The sequence below is a fragment of the Phyllopteryx taeniolatus genome, chromosome 5 (genome assembly GCF_024500385.1).
Source record: "Phyllopteryx taeniolatus isolate TA_2022b chromosome 5, UOR_Ptae_1.2, whole genome shotgun sequence".
Classification (NCBI taxonomy): Eukaryota; Metazoa; Chordata; class Actinopteri; order Syngnathiformes; family Syngnathidae; genus Phyllopteryx; species Phyllopteryx taeniolatus.
This window is the reverse complement of record NC_084506.1, coordinates 17,986,672-18,012,878: the sequence shown is the minus strand read 5'-3', so window position 1 is coordinate 18,012,878 and position 26,207 is coordinate 17,986,672. Positions and strand designations below refer to the sequence as shown.

General features: G+C 39.3%; 1 long non-coding RNA gene across 1 annotated transcript; it reads left to right on the top strand.

The window, feature by feature from the left end:
- Window positions 1-16,437: 16,437 nt before the first annotated feature.
- On the top strand, window positions 16,438-23,019 carry LOC133477558 (uncharacterized). The gene is made up of 3 exons (XR_009788396.1): window positions 16,438-16,656; window positions 21,632-21,743; window positions 22,656-23,019. It is a non-coding gene; the product is annotated as an uncharacterized LOC133477558 (long non-coding RNA).
- Window positions 23,020-26,207: the final 3,188 nt, after the last annotated feature.

The following is a 26,207-nucleotide window of genomic DNA, read 5'->3' as shown; positions in this document are numbered from 1 at the left end:
AGCTCCCGTAAATCGCGGCTCGTCCGTTTCCGCACGGCAGCTGTCCGCGTCTGGAACGACGCCTTTGGATGCCGGGAAGCCTGTTTGATCCTTTTTTTCTTCCAAAACGCAGCATGACTTGTTGACATATCAAGCTGGATTTTAGCTATTACTGGAAGGATTTTATCAGTATTTTGCCCAGAATCACACATTCATCCATTCATTTTGAATCACAGGGCACAAGAAATCAATCAATCAACCAATCAATCAATCAATCAATCAATCAATCAATCAATCAATCCTTTATTTATAACATTTTATATACTTACATATATCTAGCTTTCATGCTTACAAAAGCAAGACAAAGTGCTTCACAAAACAATATACATGTACAGTGTATCTCATATACAAAGTCTACACACCCCTATTCAAATGCCAGTCTTTTGTACAACGTGATATTAGAAAATAAGACTAAGATAAATCATATCAAATTTTGCCTTTTGCCAGCAGTAAAACCCATTTCACAATTAAAATGTGTCTATTTGTATACTGTACTGGCGGAAGAATAGCATGTGACTTAAATATATAACATAAATATGACCTGTGTCAAACAACCTCATCAAATCTTTTGGGTAGACTTACAACAAGGATGACATAACACATGTCGTGTCACGGATGTCGAAACCAACGCAAGTCGATTGTGCAAACAGGACGCACAGATTGCAGCAAACAGTATTTGTACGATAAACATGCTATTTTTGTGCAGTTACCTGAAGAAGATTTTGTCGACTTGAGAGACTACATTTATTCATTAACTGAGGAAAAAGATAGAAAACATATTAAATATGGTGAGTTTAGTTCAGCATGTGCTCCTTGTCGCTGTCATTAAATAAAAACAGATTGTGCTACATACAGTATCCACTAAGTGCTAATATCAGAGTATTGCATTTCCATCATGGCGTTATCAACCGTTATTCTGTTTACAAAAAACACACACATATCAGCTTGATCGCACTGTGTTGTGTTCAGGGTTTGTGTAGGAAATCAGAAAAATGTAAACATCACCCAGTCAAGTTCTTTCTCTGGTAGATTGTGGATGCTTCTGCTGGTCAAACTGACATGAGGTCTGCGGTCACCGGAGATTGTTTAAAGGGGGGCATATTATGGAAAAATGAATTTTAATTTCTTGTATACAAACAGTTGAGTCTGTGGAGTGTTTTCCTACCAATCAACTGTGAAATTACACAATGAAGTCAATCTTGCTGTTCTGAACTATGAGGCATTGGGGCTAATTTACATACAAACCACCAACACGCTGAGTTTCCCCACCCATGACATGATCAGCTAGGCTGGGTGAAGATCCAGCGCCACTTTCAAGTGACTGCCAGACGACACGCATCCTGAAACCTGAAAGACTATAATGCAGAAACAGCCACATACTGTACCCCATGGCTGCAGCGACGCCTCTGTGATCACGCCAAAGTCAAACGTAAGCAGAGCCGCATGGAGTTTTGTTGGATGTGGCGAACAACGTTAGCTTCTGATACTGTAAGCGGCACTTACTTAGTTGCTTGGTAAAGTTAACAACGGCCTGGCAGTGGGGGGTATTTGTGTTTGTTGATGTGTCAGTACACCACATACACAAAAAAGTGCTGCCTTTCTGAGTGAAAATACAGTACTTATGCCTCTTTTGCGGCAGGTGCCGTTTTTCTCCCCACACTTTGAGCTACTCCTACAAGTAACTGCCTGTTCTGCCCTCTAGCTTCACCTGGGTCGCCATGGTAACATACTCACCATTGGCCCACCAATATACAGGGATTGGTGTCCAGTCGCTCCCTTGCACGAGACAGGTTTGCCCTCTCAAACGTGCTAATTTCAGCAAGACAAGAAATAGGGTGTAACGTGTACTAGAATTGTTTATGCTTGTGGATTAGGGATGAAAGTGACAGAAACATTATTATAACACGAAAGGGAACTTTTTTAAATTGCAAAACAAAACCGGAGGAATGTCTCTTTATGGGTAGTGTTGAAAAACCATCAATTTTACAGCGTGCAAAATGTCCCAAAATGGAAATTGCATCTCAAAAATGACAAAATAATTGCAATCAGTGTTATATGCGGCGTGCTGTGACAGACAGCCTTAAACCTCCATCCATCCATTTTCAACACCGCTGATCTTGGTTAGGGTCGCGGGGTGCTGGAGCCTATCCCAGCTGACTTTGGGCCAAAGGCGGACTACACCCTGAACTGGTCGCCAGTCAGTCGCAGGGCACATATAGACACGGACAACCATTCGCACTCACATTCACACCGTCACTGAGTGGGAACTGCACCCACGCTACCCGCACCAAAGTCAGGCGAGTGTACCACTACACAATCAGTGACTTCAGCCTTAAACCTGAGACTGCAAAACAAACAAAGGAGTTGCCAAAAGGGATGGAGACGAGCAGTTACCTATAAACAAACGTGTTGACGGTTGTCTTGCTGCCTGAAAACACACACACACGCACGCACGTTTTTTGCTTCCATTCAACGGACAACTGTGCTGCTCCTTGGCCACATGGGGGCAACATAATATGGACATATGAATATACACGGAGACTTCTCAGTGCCTCATTAAGCCGCAGTTTCATTTTGCATTAATTGTAAGCATTAAGCTAGAAGACTTTAAAACAAACCTATGTGTTTGTGTTAAATACACAAAGTGAAATTATCTTTGTTTTATGTTTAGTTTGACAGTAAACATGAACTGGGATTGGCAATCAACAGCTTGGAGCCTTTTTGAAGAACTGATCATTATCTGCCAAACTGCTGCGTATTGTGAAGTGAGTTGAGTTTGCTGCCACCTTAGAGCACTCGTATATCTAAAAATTTTGCTTGCAAGTCAAGGCAAAAAACAAACAAAAAAAATCACCCAAACATCCATCCATCCATCCATCCATCCATTTTCTGAGCCGCTTCTCCTCACTAGGGTCGCGGGCGTGCTGGAGCCTATCCCAGCTGTCATCGGGCAGGAGGCGGGGTACACCCTGAACTGGTTGCCAGCCAATTGCAGGGCACATAGAAACAAACAACCATTCGCACTCACAGTCATGCCTACGGGCAATTTAGAGTCTCCAATTAATGCATGTTTTTGGGATGTGGCAGGAAACCGGAGTGCCCGGAGAAAACCCACGCAGGCACGGAGAGAACATGCAAACTCCACACAGGCGGGGCCGGGGATTGAACCCGGGTCCTCAGAACTGTGAGGCTGACGCTCTAACCAGTCGTCCACCGTGCCGCCTCACCCAAACAACTGTTCGTATTTTGAAAAGCTAAAAATTGGGTCACTTGTATCTCACACAAAGAAGTGATAGCTAACTCGTTTTGAAATCAGACGTCAAGGAAAGTTATATCAACTAAAAAAAAAAAAAACTGTTTGACATCTGTGGATTAAGAGGCGCGTCCCAACACTTTTGTTCCCAGTAAAAAGGAGGCCAGGGAGTGGCGCAAACGTGTGAAATACAGACTTGCAAATATAAACATCAGCGGGTGATCCAGGTGTCTTTTGTGAGCCCCGATTGATGGAGGTGTGGCCCCGCCCACTCCTGGCGAGACGTCAGGCCGAAGCTTTTGTGGCGACGCCGGGGGAGGCGGACCATAAAACACCTGTGACCTTCTCCTTTTTTCTCATTTGGATGCCGGCAAAGTGCAACTCTCTTGATTCCCACCCACGCTTGTTTTAATACTAAACTCAATATATTGTGGCAGCGCTGTGTGTAAATTCTATCAGCACAGACACTGTTGTCGCCTTTTGTGTGTGTGGTCCTGCACGGGTGAGGGGAAATAAAATGCCACCCTGGGTCAGATATTCCTAACCAATAGGTTTGCTTTTACTGAATCATTATAGCACAATCAGGTTTGAAAAAAAATACAAAGGAGACTACGTAAAAAATATGCACAATGAAAATAAGAATGACATACAGTGGGACTATTACTGGCATTTCCATTTTTTCCAGTGGGGAAAGTCGATTTTTAGATAAGAGTGATTTGAGTTACTTGAGTTATTTAAGTCACGGTGGCGCTGTAAGTCATATTAAAAAAAGTCATCACCAAGTATAAAGAGATTAAAGTTAACATTCCATTGTGCTGGTTTTTGCTCTTTGGGGGAACTCTATGGTGTTGCTGCTCTGGGTTGAACATCAGCTCTGAGAACAACAACAAGCCCGATTCAGAAAGCTAGTGTCCATTTAAGGAGAAAGCCATCATTCAAAGTTGTCTCTTTCTCCCAACAGGCACTCTTTAAAAAGTCAGTCTGGTCCACTGGGAACAAGTGGGAAACAAGCGGGAAGTCTTCCAAGAAGCAGTTCTCCACCTTGGGTCTACTTTGGCTGGCCAGCACGTATATTAGGAACATGAAGAAACCCAAACAAAGTCTTCCAGGCAGCCCTTACGTTTTTACTGCACTGAATCCAGGCCTCTTAAGATAATACTTAAAAACATTTGTGGCGGTTTATCAGCATGCCAGCCTTTCTATAAAAACACGCTATCGCAAGGGAAAAAGCAAGCTCCCATTTAGCACTTCTGAGCAATGTTGGAAAAAACTGAGTCAGCGTTGTGGAGAGGCTTTTACAAAAGCAAAGCGGGCTAAATGACAGCAAAGGAAGATTTAACTGTTGTTCTCCACTGCAGTTCCTCTTTTTAGTGACAAGTCACAGCGTTATACAACCTGTCTGCGCAATCAGGGCTGAGAAATGGTCTTCATTACCGCAATTTGTTTTGGTCTTCTTTCCAATAAAGACAAAGACAGGAGAAAAGTCGAGTGGGATAAACACTGGCAGCCTGAGGTAACAAAGACAACAACGCTCACTTTTGATTGTCACAGAGTGATTTATTTCATAAGATGATGATGATGAAGACGACGACGACGATGATGATGCTTATTATTATTATTATTATTATTATTATTATCAAAGTGTTTCTTTAAGTGTAGTGGTACGCGGGCTCTCTCTAGTGGTGCACCAAACAATCAGTGCCATTTAGTACAATTCAGTTGTACAGTATTTAAAACTTTTAACTTCAATATATTCACATTTAATCTTTAGGAACTGTTTGTTTTTAAACATGTATTTAGGGGTAATAATGATTTGTGACTTTTATGTGATATGCATTTTTATGAGTTTTCTTTTTTAAAATCTTAATTTAAGCACAGTGTTAATGTTCAAAATGTGCAAAATGTTATAGTAGACTACAATAATATTAAATGTACTATTTAGGAATAAAAAAAAATAACCCAACTACTTTTTTGGTGGTACTTGGTGTAAAAACCACTGACCTATCAGAAGCCTGAAGAATGTCATAACAATGGCTGTTTCTGCAATTAATTTTATCTTGACAGTAACATTTGAATATAGTCTCCGAATTATTTGTTTTTTTAAAGAGCTCATAGAGACAGAACACGGCACATGCACACAAAAAAGTGAAATTAATGATAATTTTAATTACAAGTATGTATTTTTTTATATATAATATTTTATTCATTTATGTGTTGATATTTTTATTAAAAATTAAATAGTTAAATCAATCAATAATGGGCATTATATTAAAAGATGAAAGCGTTTTTATTCTTATTAATATATATTTATGATAAAATTAACATTGATAAAATTTGTTTCGATTTTACATTTTTTTATTTGGAATAAAAATCTATTATCGATTTGTTAACTTTAAATAACACTGAACACCAAGTTTTGACTTCGACTACTAACAATGATATTATTAATAATAATAATATTCGTTCATCTTCCATTCCGCTTCTCCTCACAAGGGTCACAAGGGAGCCTATCCCAGTTATCCTCGGGCAGGAGGCGGGTACACCCTGAACTGGTCGCCAGCCAATCGCATAATAATAATATTAAAAGTATAAATGATAATACAAATATCTTTACTAATAAAAATGCAGATGAAAAACAAACATGAAAACAAAATGTCTATCTCTATATGTGTCCAGGATTTAGTCCAAATCAACAATCAAGTCAAAATTCATCATCTGGCAATAACACAGACTCTATCAACTTTTTGGAAATGATGATTTTTATTGTTATTTTTGTGTAGACAGCCATCTAGTGTCTGTTAAACAGAATCCCACAGTCAACTGCTGCAGGTGTGGGGCAACCTTTTTCCGATCGAGGCCATTTTGGTATCTAGAAAGTCTGGATGATTTTTTTTTTTTAGTGAACTGATATAATGATATCATGATATATACAATCTGTTGTTAATTATTAATTGACCTTAACTTTGACCTCTTTAGAGGCAGTAAAGGTTAGAATCGATTGCACAGCTCTGGAAAATATGAACTCCGAAATGATCAGTTTCTCTAATTTTGGTATTTGTAGGTATACAGTGGATATAAAAAACCTATGCACACCCATAAAGTTCAACTTTGGTTTCATTGGACCCTAACAATTTTTTCCATGTGTTTGGGAGAGTTTGTTTTGGTCCAATGAAACCAAGGTTGAACTTTTTGGCCATTTAGAAGTATCTAGTTCTAGCGCTTTCATCATTGTCATGTGGCCATAAACTCAGTCCTAATGTATTCTTGTTTCTTGTACAAATTTGGAATTATGTCCAAAGACCCTTTGAATGCAACAATATAAACATATTTAACAGTTGCCTAACGTTTGAGCTGAGACATCTTTTTAAGTATTACGATTTAAGAACCACTCCAAACTTGACTTAATGGCAAAGTACTCCCTAAAACATACAGCATTTACTTTTTTTCGGATAGCAAACAATACTGCTCATTTAAAAATTTTAACTGTCTATGGGATGGAAAAAAAAGAAATCTGAAAATGGAACCCCAGGAGAGTAAAAAATATGGACTTTTAACATAAACGCAGCACCCACGTGTACCAAGAGGTGGCAGCATAAGCAAATAGAAGTGTTTAGATTTTTATCAGTCCATATTGTGCGTGTGTTGAGTGTTGAAAAATCAAGTCAATTTTAGGTCAATTTGCCCTTGTCATAGGTTCGCTGTGTCATTGAAACATTCAAGGATTCAATGAGTTTGTCTCACCGAAAGACGTTTACACATGATATGGCACAAAATTAGATACCCAAGGTCCCAGATTCGCCCAATAAATCATAAGAGATTCGATAATATAAGACATTTTCATTGTTTTTGTTCACCTAGCCTGTCCAATCCAGTGAGATCCAGTACTCGAAGTGTTCAACTGCATTGCATCATTTGGACAGCTGTTTCCACACCGCTACAAACCACCAAAAATAAACCTAAATGTAACGGACTCAATCCAAAGTCAGAGTTGTTATATCAGCTGTGAAGCACTGGTCTAATGTTGTATAATGTTAGCACATCATCTCCATTAAGGTTGGCTCAATTGCTACTGTCCTACTTTGCCTTTTTATTATTCCACAACTTGAGCCCCCACTCCATCTTAAGCTCTGATGTTGTTCCAGACCGCAGCAGATCTCTGGCATTGCACCACAACTCGGGTCTGGGTCTTATATTCCACTGTTGATACAATGGAGCGCCTTCCCTTACCGCCAACCTCTACAACCATGTAGAAAAAGAAGCAGTTACACTCAAATTCACAATATAGAAAATGTAGTCTTCTAAATCACGTTTGACCACGCGAGATTTCTGTGAATTCCATAAACTGAATTTGTATGAGTTCGACCAAATCTGTTAAATGCCTAATTTTTTGAATAAAACTCGAATATTACGGCAGCTTACTGAGTCAGTTGTGAAACGCTTCTTCGTGTGTCTCTATTTCTGTATTACACTGCCCCCATGCGGCCGAGATGCACCAACCAGAAGGGGCAGAACAATGTCCATTGAATTGAAGCAAAAATTGTGGCAAAAACGGTTTAAATCTTTACATTCTATTTGATTATTGCTTTACTGTATATTTTCATGAAGTACAATATTAAAGTGTTGGTTTTTTATATATTATGTCGAGGCACCACTGCATTTAGATTCATTCATCACACATTTTCCCCACACCCATCCTTATATGCAATGGGAGAAATATTTTCCAAATGTGACGGGTGGGGGGGATTTCCCTGGGAACGGGCCGCCTCCACGCAGATTGGGCGGAGGAGTGAAAAGATTCACGATCGGCCCGAAGCCGTGCAGCTTGAAGACATATTGCGCAATTGAGCAGCTGGCAGCGCTCCACTTGGCCAACGTAAACAGTCCTAATCCTTTTTCCAAGCAGTTTTCATCACTCATCTCCGCGGCACGGCCACGCTATACGCTCTCCTGGCCGCTTTTCGGAGCATCCCGGAGCCGGTCACTGGTCACCAGGAGCCACTGTGACCCCTCCGAGCACGTGGGTGCAGCTCGGATCATTATTCACAGCTCAACTATGCGCTTCCCTTTGATTTCCCCCCTGAAGCGAAACAGGTCTCAGTTTTCTTGCTTTCTTTGCAGGAATGCACGCTCGGTTTCACGGTGTCACGTTGACCGGGAGCCCCCGTAAAGCGCATGATGAGACAACTGCTATTTGAGGACTTCCATGTGCACTTTGTAGACTACACCTTTACAAGTTCATTTTCTTATCAGCTTTGGGGTTTAATATTGATTCACTGTTGATTTCAAACTGTTTTCAGTGTGTGTGTTTGTGTGTGGGTGCGTTTGCCACCTCTGCTGTTGTTTTAAAACTCAACCCAACACAATGCATAATTTGCAGTCGTTGGTGTTAAAATGAGACACAATGAAGATATTTTCAGTGTGAGTGTGGTTGAGGCCCTGAGAGGGTGGGCGAGTTATTAGAGAGGGGGTTAGTTGCAGGGAGATCCAGGGTTTTGATTTCCTCAGCTCTCGGGGAGTGGGGGGGAGGGGGGGGGGGGGATTTGACAGACACAGGGTAATTTGTAGTGAAATTTCCAGCTCACCTTTGTTTTGCAGGTGGCTGAGAATGGTGGGAGGGCGAGAGAAGCAATTCGCTGCGTGTGTGTGTGTGGGTGAGTGTTGTGAATGTGTGTATTTTTGCACATGTTGCTATAGCGGTATGAGTTGTGGTCAGGGCTGGATTGCTGGAAGGGAGGCAGACTCGAAGCAAGGGCTTCACAATATTTAGTTTGAGCACCGTCATCGCGATCTACGTGTGCGCAATAGTCACATCGCAGGGTCTGCTGCGATGTTGGTGTTCTGTAATATACAGTGAATCAACTGTAATATTAAAAGTGACCAGCAGAGGTACCTGTTTGGCAGACACAGTTGCGTGAGTGCGCAAGGTGTGTTCAGGGACACTGAGTTCTTTTGTAATACAGTACATAATTGTAAAAATGAATAACAAGGAAAATTATTTGTATCAGAATGCTTTAGTGTAAACACTGCACGATCACACTGTGATAATAAGGAATTTAATTTGTTTTGCAATATTTCATTATTATAGTCAGCCAGAATGTAAAGTTAATGTCCTTTCACCATCGTTCCTGTCATACAGTGTTGTGTGTTTTTGGTTGCAAAAGTCCCATTTTTGTCTTAATTCTTCTTCTTCTTCTTCTAAAAAAGACCATTCAAGCAAAAAAATGTTCCTCATGTTTTTGAGATTGTAGGGTGAAAGGTCCAGCTGGCTGCTAGTGTGGACTGAATGGGTGGCAACAATGGAGAAATGAAATGCCAGTATTTTGAGGCTAATAGCCCGTCAGCAACATATCGGAAAATAAATAAATAAATAAATAAAAGAACGATGAACGAGTTAATTTTTGGAGCGGTGAACTTAGTTCAAAATTTTGCATTATGAACTATGAACTGAACTCGTTCGTTTTTGGAATGATGACCTGAACATTGAAGTAGTTCACATAGAAAAGGAACTTTCCCAACACTGATCCTGTTTTATTTTAGATTGCAAGATATATCGCAGGTTTAAAAAACAAATAATTACAAAAATTGCAATGTCATTTTTTTCAAATATCGTGCTGCCCTACTCTAAACCACTCAGCTGTTAATGTATATTTTGAGTTTAGATCTTGTAGTCTTTTAGCTGCAGTCGCCATTAAAGCACAGTAGACACATACTGAATTTTGCTTTTTTTCCTCCTTTTCAATTAAAATCTTCTCTGACGTCTCCGAAATATTAGCATAATAAGCAATTATTACTATTGTGTGGGGTGTGTTAAGACTGTTTTTTTCTTCACCGATTTGCTAAGAAAACAGTCAGGGCTAAAAATGGTACACGTTAAACCTGTTCAATCTATATGATAGTTTCAATACCTAAGTACAGAAGATTTCACACATACGTGTACTTTCTACAGCTCTTGTCCTTATGGTCACGGATGAGCTGGAGATGATCCCAGTTGACTTGGAGTTAGGTAGACAATTTAGAGCTCCCTCTAGTGGTACGCTAAGCATCACTGAATTAAATGTTCACAATGTACATAACGTTACAGTGGCTTAAACTTTTTTTTTCCTTTTTAATCCAGTAGAGTTCATTTTAAGTACTGTTCAGTTGTATTTAACTTCAATCAATGTTTTTTTTTAAACTGCAATCAATGTTTGTTTTCAAGCATTTATTTAGGTAAATTGTAATTGAATAGGCGGCACGGTGGCTGACTGGTTAGAGCGTCTGTGTGGAGTTTGCATGTTCTCCCCGTGCCTGCGTGGGTTTTCTACGGGCACTACGGTTTCCTCCCACATCCCAAAAAACATGCATTAATTGGGGACTATAAATTGCCCGTAGGTGTGACTGTGAGTGCAAATGGTTGTTTGTTTGTATGTGCCCTGCGATTGGCTGGCAACCAGTTCAGGTTGTACCCCGGCTCCTGCCCGATGATAGCTGGGATAGGCTCCAAGCACGCCCGCGACCCTAGTGAGGAGAAGCGGCTCAGAAAATGGATGGATGGATGTAATTGAATAAGTACTTTTTTTATATTCCTATTTCGAGCGCATGGTTAATGTTTAGACTGTGCATTGTGTTACAGTGGCTTACAATAATATTAAATCATTTTTGATGAGTTAGGCCTACAAAACTGTACCAGTATTTTAATGGAGGTCATTATGGCGGTATTTGGTGAGTAAAATATTATTTTAGTTATGAAAAAACACTGATTTAGAGTCTTCAATGAACAAAAAAAATGATTTTTTTTTTTTTATATGGAAGGAAGACAGAGTACCAAAAAAATAAAAAATAACAATTTTAAAAAAGCTACAGGAGACCCATGCAAAATCCACACCGGATTCAGTTTAGATGCCCCTCGAAACCGATCGTCGATGGTGAGTGGGTGGGTCTTGCGCATCTAATTTTTACAACCTCAACAACCGACCATCAACTGGCATTGGGGAGGGGGATACTGTACTGTATTATTTTTATTAAACCACAAACAACATGGCATAATTGTCAAGGAAGAAGCGGACTTCCCTGGCCAACGTAGCTATCGTATATTAGCATAATCAAAGAGCGGAAATGTGTGAGAATAAAGGAGCGAGTGGATATTTGAGAGGCTGTTGGTAATGATCTCTCCATGCTTCGCCTTTTAGCCACATAGTTAAGTATTATTGCAAAACACACACACACACACACCCATACATAGATGCATTCGGCTGTGTCGCTTGGTGTGTGGCCTAAAATGTATTCTTTAGCTTTTAGAACATGGGAGGAAATGGGAGTAGATGGAGAAAACCCACGCGAGCGCAGGGAGAGTATGAAAAGTGATTCGAACTCAGAACCTCCGGACTGTGAGACAAACGTGCTAACCACGCTCCGTATTTTGAAAGTCGACCAAGTCGGTGGTCGTGATTGACAAGGAGATTAAAAAATAAAAATATTACAATGTGTGTCAGAGGTCACACATAAGCAACATAAGTATTCTTGCCAAAGCACGTTTCAGTCCCGCAGACTTCGGAGTGGCTTTGATTTAAAAAAAAAAAAAAAAAAAAAAAAAAACTCTTTGAATCCAAAGCCAGAGTAAGGATGGTAAAATCCATGCCAGATGTTGCAGCACCGCTCAGTGAACCAACTCACAAGGTGTTTGGAGAAGAAGCCAAGAGTCTTTTCTTTGTTTGGACTGCAGTGATTGCATCTTACGTATCTGTGCACTGTAAAACTGTAGTCCATTAGAGAGAAGACAGGCTGTGTGTAACAAACAGTCGCGAGGGAACAGCCACAATTAATTTTCAGCTATACATGATCCCTTGATTCTGTGAGTCCGACGCATCTGGCTGGAGAATGTGACGCTCGGGCTGTCATGTTCCAGCAGAGGCGTCTGTTTATCTTCCCATTCCACCGAGGAACCAATTGTGCAGCACCTGTTTTACATTCCACCAAGAGTTTGAGGAGGCTTGACTTCCAAAGAATGGAATGGTTCTGGTTAATTCTTGCACATACAAGGAGCGGGGAGAGCTGTGCTACCCTTCAATTGTCTTCAACAGCTCATATAAAATGTCTTTGCTACTCAGAAATGGTCTCATTGTCCCAATTTAAGAAATCGTAGCATGTACATTTGACCTACTTTACCAGCATACATTACGACATTATGTATGGTTTGTTGTTGCAAAGACAGACTGAATTGTAAAATGTGGAAGAAATAAATCAATAATTATTGAAATTTATGTGTCAAATTCTTGAGTGCTGCCTTGAAAGTCGCGCGCGTGTGTGTGTGTGAATTGTTGTCGAGTACACATGAGGTTATTGAAACTGGTTATAATTGTCAAGACTTTTTACGGATGGTTATCTACATTTTATTTAATGTTGTTCAAAAGTTTTGAAAATTCCTGTTGTAGTTTTTCTAAAATTTAGTCTAATCTCCAAAATTTCAAAATGTTCAGACATTTCTTTCTAAACAGTTTGAGATCAATTGAAAAATATTCTCATTTTCTTAAACAGATATTGAAATTTTCTCAAAAATATCTGTAAATCAAATTTTTTTTCATTGCTAAACTGCTTTTTTAAGCATAGAGTTAGGCTACTGAAATTAGTTTTACCCCAAAAGGTATATTTTTCTGTACATTTTCTCCTAAGTAAAAAAAAAAAAAAAAAAAAAAAAAAAGGTTTTTTTCCACTACATTTTCTTAAAAAGATTTGTAATTTTTTTTTAAAGCTCTCTAAATGTTCTCGAAAATTCCTAAATTCTGAATGAAAAATCTCTAAAGTTTCAGTCCCACAGTTTAGTGTTTAGAAGAAGAAGAATCATCTTTTATTGTCATGAACATGCATGCATGCACACAACATTTATTCTGTGCATTTAACCCATCACAGTGAACACATACACATAGTTAGTGGAACACACTGGAGCAGGGGGCAGCTGAAGCGCCCGGGGAGCATTTCGGGGTATCAGTGTCTTGCTCAAGGATAGAGATTTAGAGATTTTTCATAGTAGGGTAGTTCAAACTTTCTCTGAAATGACCCCAAAGCATTTCTAAACATTATAATTATTATTAACAGCATAATAATAACAAATATTATATATATATATATATGTATTATTATTATTATTTTAAAACATAGGGGGAGGTTATTGCCAGTGATTACAGCTGTAGAGACATTTTAATCAAATGTTCTCTACATTTTCTCCAAAATCTTCAGAATTTTGTTTTTAATTCTTTATTTTCTCAAGAAGGTCTGAAAACCTTCAAAAAATGCTCTGTTTTCTAAAATTAAATTCCTGTAAATGGGATTGAAAATTCCCTCAAATTTCTCGAGACTTTTTTAAAAATTGCCTTGAAATTGCAACAGTTTTTGTCAAACATTTTCTAACAAAATTGCTCATTTGCAATTATTTCTCATAAAGGTTTTCCAAGTTGTTTTTTCAACAGCTCTTTACATTTTTATGAAAATATTCTCTACAGATAAAAATTCCTTAGAAAAAATCTTTCAACTTTTTCAATAACTAATGAAAAAGTATGAGGTTATTGCAACTCTAGATACAATTTCTCAAAGATTTTCCTCTAAATCCCCAACAAAATAATTCAAACTTTTCCTAAAATGTCTTTTCTCAAAAAGGTCTAAATGTTCAAGAATATTCTCTATTTTCTCTAATTTCTACAATTTCAGGCATCATTTTTAAACTGGCACAGTGGACATCTGGTTAGATCGTCTGCCTCACAGTTCTAAGGACCGGGGTTCAATCCCCGCCCCCGCCTGTGTGGAGTTTGCATGTTTTCTCCGTGCCTGCGGTTTCCTCCCACATCCCAAAAACATGCATACTAGGTTAATTGAAGACTCTAAATTGCCCATAGGTGTGAATGTGAGTGTGAATGGTTGTTTGTCTCTATGTGCCCTGTGATTGGCTGGCAACCAGTTCATGGTGTACCCCGCCTCCTGCCCGATGACAGCTGGGAGGGGCTCCAGCACGCCTGCGACCCTTGTGAGGAGAAGCGGCTCAGAGAATGGATGGATGGATCATTTTTAAACATACGGTTGGTTAGGTCATTACAACTGGTTGCAACTGTAGATAATTTAACCTTTTCATTTTCTTACAAATATTCTTTACATTTTCTCCTAAAGTCTCTAAATATTCTCTTGAATCTTCTTTATCCCGAAAAACCTTGTCTAAAATGTTTAAATGTTCTCAAAAACTTTCTCTAAATGTTCAGATTGTATAGAACATTTCTGAAAACCATCGTTGTGCTTGTGTAGTGTACTTTAATCAGTGACAGGGAGTATGCTTGTGGTTCTTGGGAAGGGACAATGGAAAGTGTTGGCAGGCGGAAAGAATCCAGGGAGACAAGCATGGATAAAGAGACGATAATGGGTTGGACATGCAGCTCTAAATCACTGGATGCCACTCAACCGACCACCTGCTCACCACAAGCAAAATGGCCTTCACTATCTTCCTCTTCAATATCTGATTGTACCTTACTGATGAACCTCATTTACTCCTTCTCTGCACCCTCTTAATGGCTGTCCCAAAGTATTTACCCCCCCCCGCCGCCCACCACCACACCATATCTTCAGCTTCCACTTGTTTCTGGAATGATCGCCATAAGACAGCAATTTCCCCCTTCCCTGCATCTGAGGCATTTTATTCCCATGAAGGCAAGAGTGATCTAAGACGCAGACCCGAGCCCAAAGCAGCACCGGGTGTTGTCGGCTTATTTCTCCCGTGTCAGGCGTAATTTACACTACGTTTCCATGCAGATAATTCGCGCCTCCCCGCTGCCAGGTGAATGTGATTACAAACTAGATGGATGGTCACTTGAAACAGGAACACCAAATGCCTCCTGTTGGTGGGCTATTCTTGTGTTCTGTTTAGTTTTTATTCCACTTATGGGGTCAAAAATTTCAGGGGGGATTACAGTGAACCGCTGTTCATCATGGGGGATACATTCCAGACCAAATGAAAATCTGCTGTTTTGAGACATTAAGTTTTACTCTTCCCATACACTTCAAAACACATCGAACATGAGGGGCGGGCCTACCAATAGGCCAACGCAGGCTATTGCCGGGGGCCCAAGATTTCCAGGGTCCCCCAAACGTCTCATAACAAAATTGAAATGACCCTATCATACCCTATTGCCTCATCTACCGGCTGAGGCTCTTTAGTTCCTCAACTGAGGAGACTATGAGGCATTCACTGGTATCGCAAATCATCTTTCCCCATTGAAACAAATTGAAATACCTTTAATCAGTTCCAGCCCCCCCCCCAAAAAAAAAGCAAATGTGCCATGTACTTTAAAAAAAGCACTCTATAGTATTGAACTTTATTAAAGCATATAGTAATGACGTAAAAAATAGAATGTTTTTGCCACATTTTGTGCTTCAATTTAATGCTCAGTAAGTCGCAGTATTATTAGTCGTTCTTTGCAGAGGATAAAGACTCTATGACTAATAGTATTGTTCCAATATGTGTCTGCATGTGTTCCTCCACCGTTTGTGTGGAAATATCTCAGTGACAACAATGCTATTTGTTAGCTTGTCTGTGGTGTTTTGCATTATTTTCCAGCATTAAGCTAAACAGACTTTAATAGGGCAAGGTTATGTGATTTAGGAATCACCTTTACTGCAGTTACAGTTCGCCTCAGGACAACTATGATTTACACAACAAGTGCATTTGTATTTTGTGCATGGATTATTTGAAAGTTCATGAAAGGGGGGAAATAAAATGTTCTGGAAAGACCCAAATATGGTTAGTTGCCCGATAAAGGACTAAAAAAAGACATTCAACTTGATTGATTGAGTCAATCGCAAATTCACTCATTGGACCATTCGCCTCATCATCCTTCAGGTGCATTTTACTAAATGACATAATGAAGCGGTGCATGGTGTAGGCATCGTTGTGTCACAACGTACTGACTGTCAAACAAAGAACGCCTCAGCGGATGGCTCACAAAGCTGCCATGCATTTGCAGGGTTCCTGGTAAAAAGGCCTCTTGACGGCAGGCCGGATAAAGAGGAGTGAGCCATTAGACCAGCGGAGTGGAGAGTCGCATCCCTGAAATCTGTGTGACATTCAAGCGTCAGATGAAATCACGGCACGTTGTAGTGAACTGTTCATTTCCCATACAGGCTGCCAGGAAGAAGAGCCGTACTGGCGGTGATTGGACATGAATCCTTCAGACGATTTACAACATTGGAAATCAGGTCTATTTACTGGCGTGTATACATTTGTTTTCGTCCTGCATGCCAAATGAAAAAGAGGACGAAAACAGAATAACGTAGGAGTCATCTAGGGTTCAGTGCGAGCTGCTCAAATCCAATCCCGTCGGGGTGGAGATGGATTCCATGACCTTCCTTTTGTAAGTCATGATTTTGTGTTGCTTTGCGTTTTCATGTTCCCTTTCAAAAACAGAGATACTGCAAAATTGCCACAGCAGAGCCGCAACAGTAGATCAGCGATTTGGCGGGATGTAGCCGCAATTCTGTCAACATCCTGCAATCAGCGCCCCAAAATATTTGATGGAATGTTGCTTTTGACACAATAATAGTAGATTTTAACTGTTTGGTGTTAAACTTCTGTATTATGGCATTCCCTTTACACACAGGTGGGCTTGGCCCATAAGGGGTATGCTTCTGATACCACCCGCAAAGGTGGAAAATTACCAGGTTCTGGGTTGACTTCCATTATACAAAACTGCAACTCAGTAGAAAATAACAACTTTTAAAGGCAGTGTAATGGGAAATATTGATTGTAATCAAGTAATACTATCATTTTAGGTCATCTACTCTTACAGTAGGCAGCACTCGGGTGTAGCACATCAGCCTCACGGTTGTGAGGCTCAAATGTCAACTATGGCCTTCTTGTGTGGAGTTTGCATGTTATCCCCGTGCTTGTGTGGGTTTTGTCCTGGTAGTCAGAGTGGCTCTTCCAACTTTATTTGTGAAAAAAAATAGGACTTTAATCTTGGAAAAGTACGGCTTTACTCTTGGAAATATAGGGTTTATTTATTTGAAAAAAAAACCAAACATTTTTTAAGAGAAAAAAAAACTGAAGAAGAAAAACGTATCTTTATTCTAAAAAAAATGTATGACTTCACTCTTGGAAAAATTAAAACTTTATTCTCGTCGTGTAATTGGTGTTTCAGTCACTTCAGTGTGGCCCAAAGACTCCTTCCTCATATGTTAAAATACAATAAATAAATGAATTCATTCCTGAAAAAGACGACTATCTTGAAAAGAGAAGACTATTTTTTTTAAATAGGGCTTATTTACTTAAAAAAATACCACTATTTCCAAAAGGTATGACTTAGTATGACTAATCTTGAAAAGACAAATATTATTGCAAAAATACACATTTATTCCTGAAAAAAATGGAATGACTTTATTTTTGTAAAAATGATCACTTTATTCTTGGATATATATTTTTCCCTTTTTCAGTACAGCGTGGCCCTAATACTCCTTCCTTATATTTAAATGTTTGTAGCGAAATACTGTAGTGGTAAGCAAGTCCGCCTCTCAGTAAAGAGTTTCTCGGTTCAAACCTCGGCTCAGAACCTCTTGTGTGGAATCTGCACGTTCTCACCGTGCTTGCGTGTTTTTTCTCCAGGTACTCCGAATTACTCCACATTCCAAAAACATGCAAATTAGGTTAAATTAAGACTAAATTGCCCATAAGCGTGAATATAAATAGGAATATTAATTTTATTAACAGAGAATTTTTCATAATTCACAGTTCTTGTATTGAATCTCATTATATGGTGTAGGAATAGCTAATGTAATTGTTACCTGAGCACTGTACTTGAATGTCTGATATGCAGAAATGATCACAATGACTTTTATTTTAGGTAATTATTTATAGGAGTGAAGCAAAAAGGTTTTAAAAGAAAACATCCAAACAATTTTACATCCCCGTTGTCTGTGAATGCTATGTCCAGGCTATGTGACATATTAAATATATGTGTACTCTATTCAGACAATATCAAGCGTATCAAGTTCATTTAGGTGAAAACAATCCTTCTACAGCTATGTGTTGGCATAACAACCAGACACCTGGTATGTTGCCCTGTAAATCTTTAAGATGGAGCACAGGACATTGACTCATCTGTTTAACCTTGTGAACTTTGAGGTTTGAAAAAGATGAATATTAAAATTTTCTAAAAAGAAAACAAATGCAAATAGTAGTAAATAATACAATTCACAAGACGCAGAGGCAGGTTGGCCAGCGTAAAAGGGCAAACGGGATCCGTTTTGAAGGCCTATGGTCATTATGCAAAAGTATGTGCTTGCTTTGTACACAGTGTTAAATCACATGGATTGTGTCAGTTCAACAGAATTGAATTGCCAGAAACGTGGAATATCTGTCCTGCATTTCATCCGTTCAAATGCTTTAGAGACACTTCAGTCAAATGAGTGAAGCATGTGCCTCGAGAAGACGACTTACGTCGCCCTTAGGAGACAATGACTGAACAAAAAAAATAGATAAATAACACCAGTATAATGTAGCCTAAATAGCATAACCATCCCAACTGCATGTACTGTAAAAAACAAAACAAAACAAAAACATTGCACCACGGCAGGCTGACAAAAACAGTACATAAACTTGTTTTTCTAATATACAGCGAAGCATATTCCCCGGCGTTAAATGTACAGACATATTTTTTTAATGATGTCAATACAAAATAAGATTTTATATTACCATCGCATAACAATCTGTTTCAGCAAAATCAGGCCTTTATGGTCAAGCATCAGCTCAAAACATTGCCTCCATCATTCACAGTTGTCGTCAATTGGTTTATCAATACAATGTAATGACAATCGATTCTTGACGCTGTTGATTGTTCGGCCTTAAATGTTTTATTTTTTTTGTAAATGTGGCAAGTAGCAGGAGACCCAATTAAAAACAAGACGTAATAATACATAACATACAGTAGTACTTGGGCGTGGGCCAATGACAGTACTGTATTGATATCTTATGCTGATTTTGCCCCACTTCTAATACCAAGGAGTACTTTTTAAAAATTGACAACAACATTTACAAGTATTTAGATCAGTGATTCCCAACCACTTTGCTGCAAAAGATCATCAGGTGAGAGACAGGAAATTATCCAATTTTACTGAATGGGTTAAAAACTGGTCATTTACTTACTCCATGTCATGTCGTAGCATTGTTCAACTATTTATGCTAGCGATGCTTAGTGACAGGCATAACAATTAAATGCTCTTCCACGAGATGGCAAGGTGGAAGCAGTGAGGTTTGTTTTTAGGAATCGTTTGCTTACTTGCTGGACGATTCCGCTTATCGGTTTCTCTTACGTCGCAAATGAGTGATGACATCAAACGCATGTTTTTTGTTCTGGACTTTTCTAAAATGTTGCTACTGAACATTATCGCCCTTTGTTGTTTATATTGTTATTTTGATGTGTGGGGTATTGGGTTAGCTCTGTTGCTACACAAATGTGGCGTCTAATAACACAACAACAGTCACCTTTCTATTACATCACTCTCCAGGGATGACCAATCAACCAGCGCTTAATCAAATTATTACATTAGTGTAACAGTTGGATTGGGTGTAAATCTAGTTGTAAAATTATGTCCATACCGCACCGCACGATGTTGGTACATCTTTATGTATTATTACATCATAGAATGATACACTGTATATAATGATAAATACATCAAGGATATTATATATCATTTGTAATATTTCATTTCCTCACCTAATGAGAACGGATGATAATAAGCAGTATCAATAATGAAGTCAGAATCGTCAAATACTTATCAATTCCTATCCTTACTCGTTACCCGTCATACAACAGAATACCGGTTAATAGTTTTGTGTTCAACTAAACAGACACACATTTCACGCTAAGTACATTTGTGAGTAAATTCAGACGACATGCTGCTAATTTCATACAATTCCACAACATTTTTGTTTGGTGGTGTGCCGTGAGATTTTTCAAATGTAAAATATGTGCCTTAGCGCAATAAAGGTTTTGGAAAAACACTGATTTAGATCACTTGTGCCTCACACAAGCATTACGGTTGACAGGGGTTAGCATGTCTGTCCCACATTTCTAAGGTTCTGGGTTCGAATCTCGCATGGGTGTCTCAAACGCGAAACTCTATTGTGATGTGCAATAGTGAATGCATGGTAAAGTAACTTAACACTGTTGTTGATGTGGCTCGCCTCATGTTGTGACCTGATTTGTGCTCCCATGGATACAGCTGCAGCACACAAGGAGCGGGGGGAATGTAAAACAGGATTCCTTTGTATGTGCTGAGTGCAATGCACACATTCTCTGTGTGTGTGTCAAAGTGATGACAATGCCATAAGCCACTTTAAACCTGTAGGTACTGTAGGTCTACTTTTGGCTTTGAGCTACAGCTGCTCCTCTATTGTCAGTCAGTAAGGCATGACGATATTTCCCTGAGCTATTTTTAAAATTCATATTCATTCAAAAGGTGACAACTGTAACCTTCCCAAGAACAAGAATGTTGTTTGGAAAACAACATTATTATTGCAGATACAAGTCCAATTAAAAAACAAATGACCTAAATAAATCCTTGAAAACAAAACACTCATGCACTGTAACATTATTCACATTTAATGAAACAATTCTTTCATGTACCACTAGATCCGTGGTTCTCAAACCTTTTACACCAAGTATAACCTCAAAAGATACTTGGCTCTCCAAGTACCGTCATCGTGACCTACATTAAAATACAGTAGCATAGTAGGACTCAGTGCTCATCAAAAACAAGGAATACATATAGGACAAAAACTGTACTTAAATACTCATTCAATTCAAGCGTGTAACAATTATGTGTAATACACATTCATGTGTATTACACATAAATGTTAAAAACATTTTACTTAAATGAACGTTCTAAAGGAATAAATGCAGAAGTATTGTCCCTAAAAGTTAAATACAACAGAACTGTACCTAACAAATGTACAGTACTGGTTGAAACAAGAAGTTTAAGCTACTTTGCTAGTATGCAGTTTGAGCATCTAATTCAGTGATTCTTTTGCATACCACTAGAAGGAGCCAACGTACCACTGGTGGTTCATGTACCACACTTTGAGAACCAATGGACTAGTCACTAGTTTTTTTTAAAAAAATTTATTAAGATTTTTTTTCCCAATTGTCGGAGGAATGAAGCTTAATCTACTCTATTGTATTATGCTTATTCTTAAGAACAAGCAGAAGTTTTGTGACAGGCAAATAAAAGCCATTTCGAACCTCCATGTACAATCTTAACACCCATCAACGCTGTTATGAATGAACAGCAATGTCCTCTATGTAACATTACTACGCCTGCCGCTGTTTCCAGGGCTTCGTCATTGTCACCATCTGCTTCTCCTCGACACCCGAGAGATTTCCGAGGCGTTTGTCTAAGCCTCATCGGGTCAAACTATGGCAGGACCCTCCCAGCACAGCAATGAGTGAGTGACAACAGCCGTCCTCGTGATAAGAGCCAAACACCTCCGGATAGAAGAGGTCCTTCGGGGTGTGAATAAGCACCTGTATGTGTCAATATGTGTGTGTGTGTGTGTGTGTGTGTGTGTGAGAGAGAGAGAGATTGTGTGGCTGCATCTGTCTGTGGAGGTGATGAGTGAAAATCACGTCACGTTACCACAGAGATAGCCACCATTGCTTAGTAACCTCAGCCCTCAGGCCCACTGAAGGAACTGAAAAGTGATCCTAAAGAAGGGAATCTTTTTGAGCACAAGAAACCTTCAAATGGAATAAGAGTCTTGCCTTTGTTGGAAATTTTCAAATGAGAGAATAAAAAAATGTAATGTTGTTGAAACGTAACTAAATTATCGCAATTTTGTAAATATTTGTGTTTTTTTTTTTTTATCTAAAAAAACAAAATACCTATACACTGTAATACCAATGTGCACTGGTGCCTTGAGATACGAGTGCCTTAAGATTTTAGTTTTCAAGATACGAGCCGCCGCTTGGATGATTTTTTTTTTGTCTTGAGATACAAGCACACATTTAAGATATGAGCGCAGTTCACGCTCAGTTTCCTTGCTTATTGTTTTGGGGGGGTTTTGTTTTGCAAGCTAAAATGTAAATTACCAACGAGCTTCAGGTACGCCACTGCTCGAAATAATTTTTTTTTAAATCTAGCTACGCCCCTAAAACACACACATATCCAACATATGAATTCTACGGTATGTACTGTAATTACACAAAACCAGTTTATTTTTTCAGATCCTAAACAGAAAATACTCAATATGTAAGATGTTTCAGCAAATACTGCGCATTGTTGCCATGTTCTAAATGACTCCTCGTAATTGGAGATGTCGTTTTATGAAGTCTGCTCCCGTGTGTCCCTTTGACCTCAGCCAACACCATGCAGACGGAGTCAACTCGTTTCAGCGGCGTAACTAGACAAATTGTTGGCTTCCTCCTAGACGCCCCCGCCGACAGCCCTGACACGAGGCATGTCACTACTGCAGGTGCAGTTGGGCCTGAAATTGCTTTGTTTAAACTTGTCAGCCTGGAATGGAGAGGACCTTGTCTTTTTAAAAAAAAAAAATGTATTTGGTTTTGTTTTGGAGCACTTATTTAAAGAGTTAAGACACTTGATGAATGCAAAAATATGTTTTGATCATTAGGACATTTTTTAAATGGTTTTTTTGTTATCCTACGTGTTATAGACAAGCAAATCAAACTAAAACTGTTGTTTCAAATTATGCTGTAAAAATAAAATCCTCCCAAAATTGATGTGAACGATGGATAATTATTTCCTTTCTCGGAGTTTTCCTTCCCAATTTGTTCAGAGGACAAAAGCCAATGATGCACATTCCTGAGAGCATCCGCAGAGAAATTCCTTTCACTGTTTGTAACTGGGCTCAGCTGTAAGTAGAGTCTACTTGTAATTTGTCACCTTCACACGTCGGGAATGTGCGTTGCAATTTTTTTTAAAGGCTTGTAAAATGGTGTGCAAGCTCATGGGGGCAGTTTGTGTTTACTTGGTCCAAAAAGTGAATCAGTGCCGTTGTTTGCCTCCCTGTGCCTCGTCCATTTGTTCATCCTCTGTGCCTTGTTGTGTGGGTGTAGCCAATATTTATCTGTTGGAGCAGAAGACAGTAAATATGGCTTTGTCATGTGTCTCTTTTTATGTAGTATGCTGAAGCGCTGGTGTCTCGCAGTACGTGGTTAACGCTGTTCAAACACACACTTTTCCAGTTCTCGAGGGGGTTTATGAAATAGGCAAACATGATTCACAGCAAAAAGTAAAGTACCACAAAATGAAAATCCCGTGTGCTTAACGTAGAGTGTTGTACCGTGATACCATGTGCCGTTTCACCAGCTTTTCCCATGTGTCGCTGGTCTATGCAAGCCACACAGACAGGGGACAGAAGTAGTATGAGAGCCGCAACAGAGGTGTGACAAGATTCTTCCTTGACAATTGCACCAAGTTTTTTTGGTTCAATTAATATATATATATTTTTTTTGGTTCAATTAATATATATATATATTTTTTGGTTCAATTAATATATTGTATGTGGAGCCTAAAAACCAAATACAGGTTTGCAGGTTTTCACGCTAGTGCGTCAGAAATTTGCGGTGCTCAATCTCTTGGTGTGCAGCAAAGAGTTGCCAACTGTAATTTTTCCGCGATGGTCCACTTTAATCGGGTTTGACCACGTTGCTCGGTATGGTATCTCTGTATGAGGCTAATTAAGGCTAATGAGATCGTTCCATTTGCATTCTGTGGTAGGTTGAATGTCTAAGAACAATTGAAGTACTGCAATCCCTTTCTATTCACAGTGACAGTGCCTCCTTTGTCCAGCGCTTACATTAAAAATAGGTGTTATCGGCCTGTGTTTGCACAGGTGCCCAAAAGAAAAGACATCAGCTCCACGCACGATTTGTTTTTTTGTGGCCAGGGTAGATGCTTCACTTGAGCTTCATGGCAGTCGTTTATCACCACAGACTCGAACAAAAGCGGAGAGGAATCAAACAGACGGGGCATCTTAAATCAAACGGCTGTGACACAAGGTAGTCGTTCTCTAATCCGCAGAGGCCACAAGTGAGTAAACACACAAATGCTTCGCTACACAAGTCAAGTACTAAATAACATTCTTTCGTTGCGGGAAAAAGCCGACAAACAAGACAGAACAGTGCGGAGCAGCCGACAACCAGTGGAGTAGTCATTCAATCCAAGATAAACACTTTGGCCAAGCCACAAAATTACAGTTTTTAGGCTTGTGGGCAAGGTAATGGTAGTCAAGTTTTTTGTTTTCTTTTTAGATCTTTAGGAACCGCAGACCCAAGCAGTACTTGTTGCCAGTAGAGGGTGCTCCACTTGGGTGAAATTCGATGCCCTTTTTATTGAAAAATGGACAAATCAAAGCACTTCTACAATTGTAAACAATGCTGGAGATTTCAGTATAAAATACAATTGATTCATCAACATGGACATTTAAAGTCTCACATCTCAGACTAAAGAGAAGGTGCAGATCATAAAGTGAGCGCTCACAATGGTTAGAAAACGCTGCTACAGAAAATTAACAGATGGACTCGTTTGTGACTGTCAAAAGTCTTCAAATGTAATTTACCGATAAACCTTTGAAGGTTTATGATGGTGACAGTTTGACTCTGAAACAAAAACTAATTTCCATTATTTTCTTTCAGGTAAAAAAGGATTGGACTGTGTTCGACCTCAGAGGTTGGACTGAAATCCTTTTTTAAGAACTGTTTAGTCTTCCGCATGATGATGCATTATCGTGTACGCTCACCGAGGTGACTTTTATGACTTTTCGGGGTCGGAATTGAAACAGCTGCCTCTGCTGCATCGCCTCCAGCTGCTCGCAAATTGTCCCACCATTAAGCTATTATATGTTTACGAGCAGAGCACCGAGCAAGCCCACTAGGTGCTTCATGGACTGATGATCTCCACCCCGTTCTATAATATGGGTCATTATGTTGCTTTCATATTATACAGCTTTCGCTCCCCACCCCCGTGATACAATTAGGTGTGCTATCTAACTGCACAGGCAGGTTGGAAGGTCTTTCTTGTAAGCAGATGGCATGGCTTTGCTCTTCTCATGCGGTGCAACACAAAATATATCACAGGTAATTCACTGAATCATCACAGTGACTTAGAATTTCCAAATAAACAGCTGTTTTCATCTGGGTCTTTGAGAACACGGGGACATTCTAAATGAAACCGCTCGAGTGTGTAATTTTATGCAAACATCCACCTATTTTCTCTGGCGCTTGTCCTCATTAGGGTTGCAGGTGAGCTAGAGCCTATCCCAGCTGACTTTGGACTTGAGGTGGGGTACATCGATAGATATGAAGACTAGATACGCCAGCGCGCTGTAGCAGCTCGGCTAAGTGACGTGACGTTGCGTCAAAGGCAATGCATGCATATTCAAATGAAGTCCGAATTGATTCATTTCTCAACTGATTCTTATGAGGTTTTCTTTTTTGTCACTGCCAAAACATGTGCCATCAATACAAAACATAAAAATTAATAAATACATAATTTACCTGTAAAAGGTTACCCCCAAGGATTTATTTTTAGATGGAACTTATTATTATTATATTACAGTATTAGAATGCATTTTAGAAATTGGCGAACGTTTCACTAGCTAGATTCAACATTACTATACTAAATATATATGTGCAGCGTACAAAATTCTACTAGTTTTCCACTAGTTTTCATGTTGCAATTGATTTTATTAATCAATTTTCAGTACTTGTCCCCATGAGGGTTGCGGGTGACTTTGGGGCCACCTGAACTGTCGCAGGGCACATAGACAACCATTTACACTCATATTCACACAATTTAGAATTTTCAATGAACCCAATATGCATGTTTTGGGGGGTGGGAGGAATTTAGAGTACCAGAAGAAAACCCATCCAACTTGTAGAAGAACATG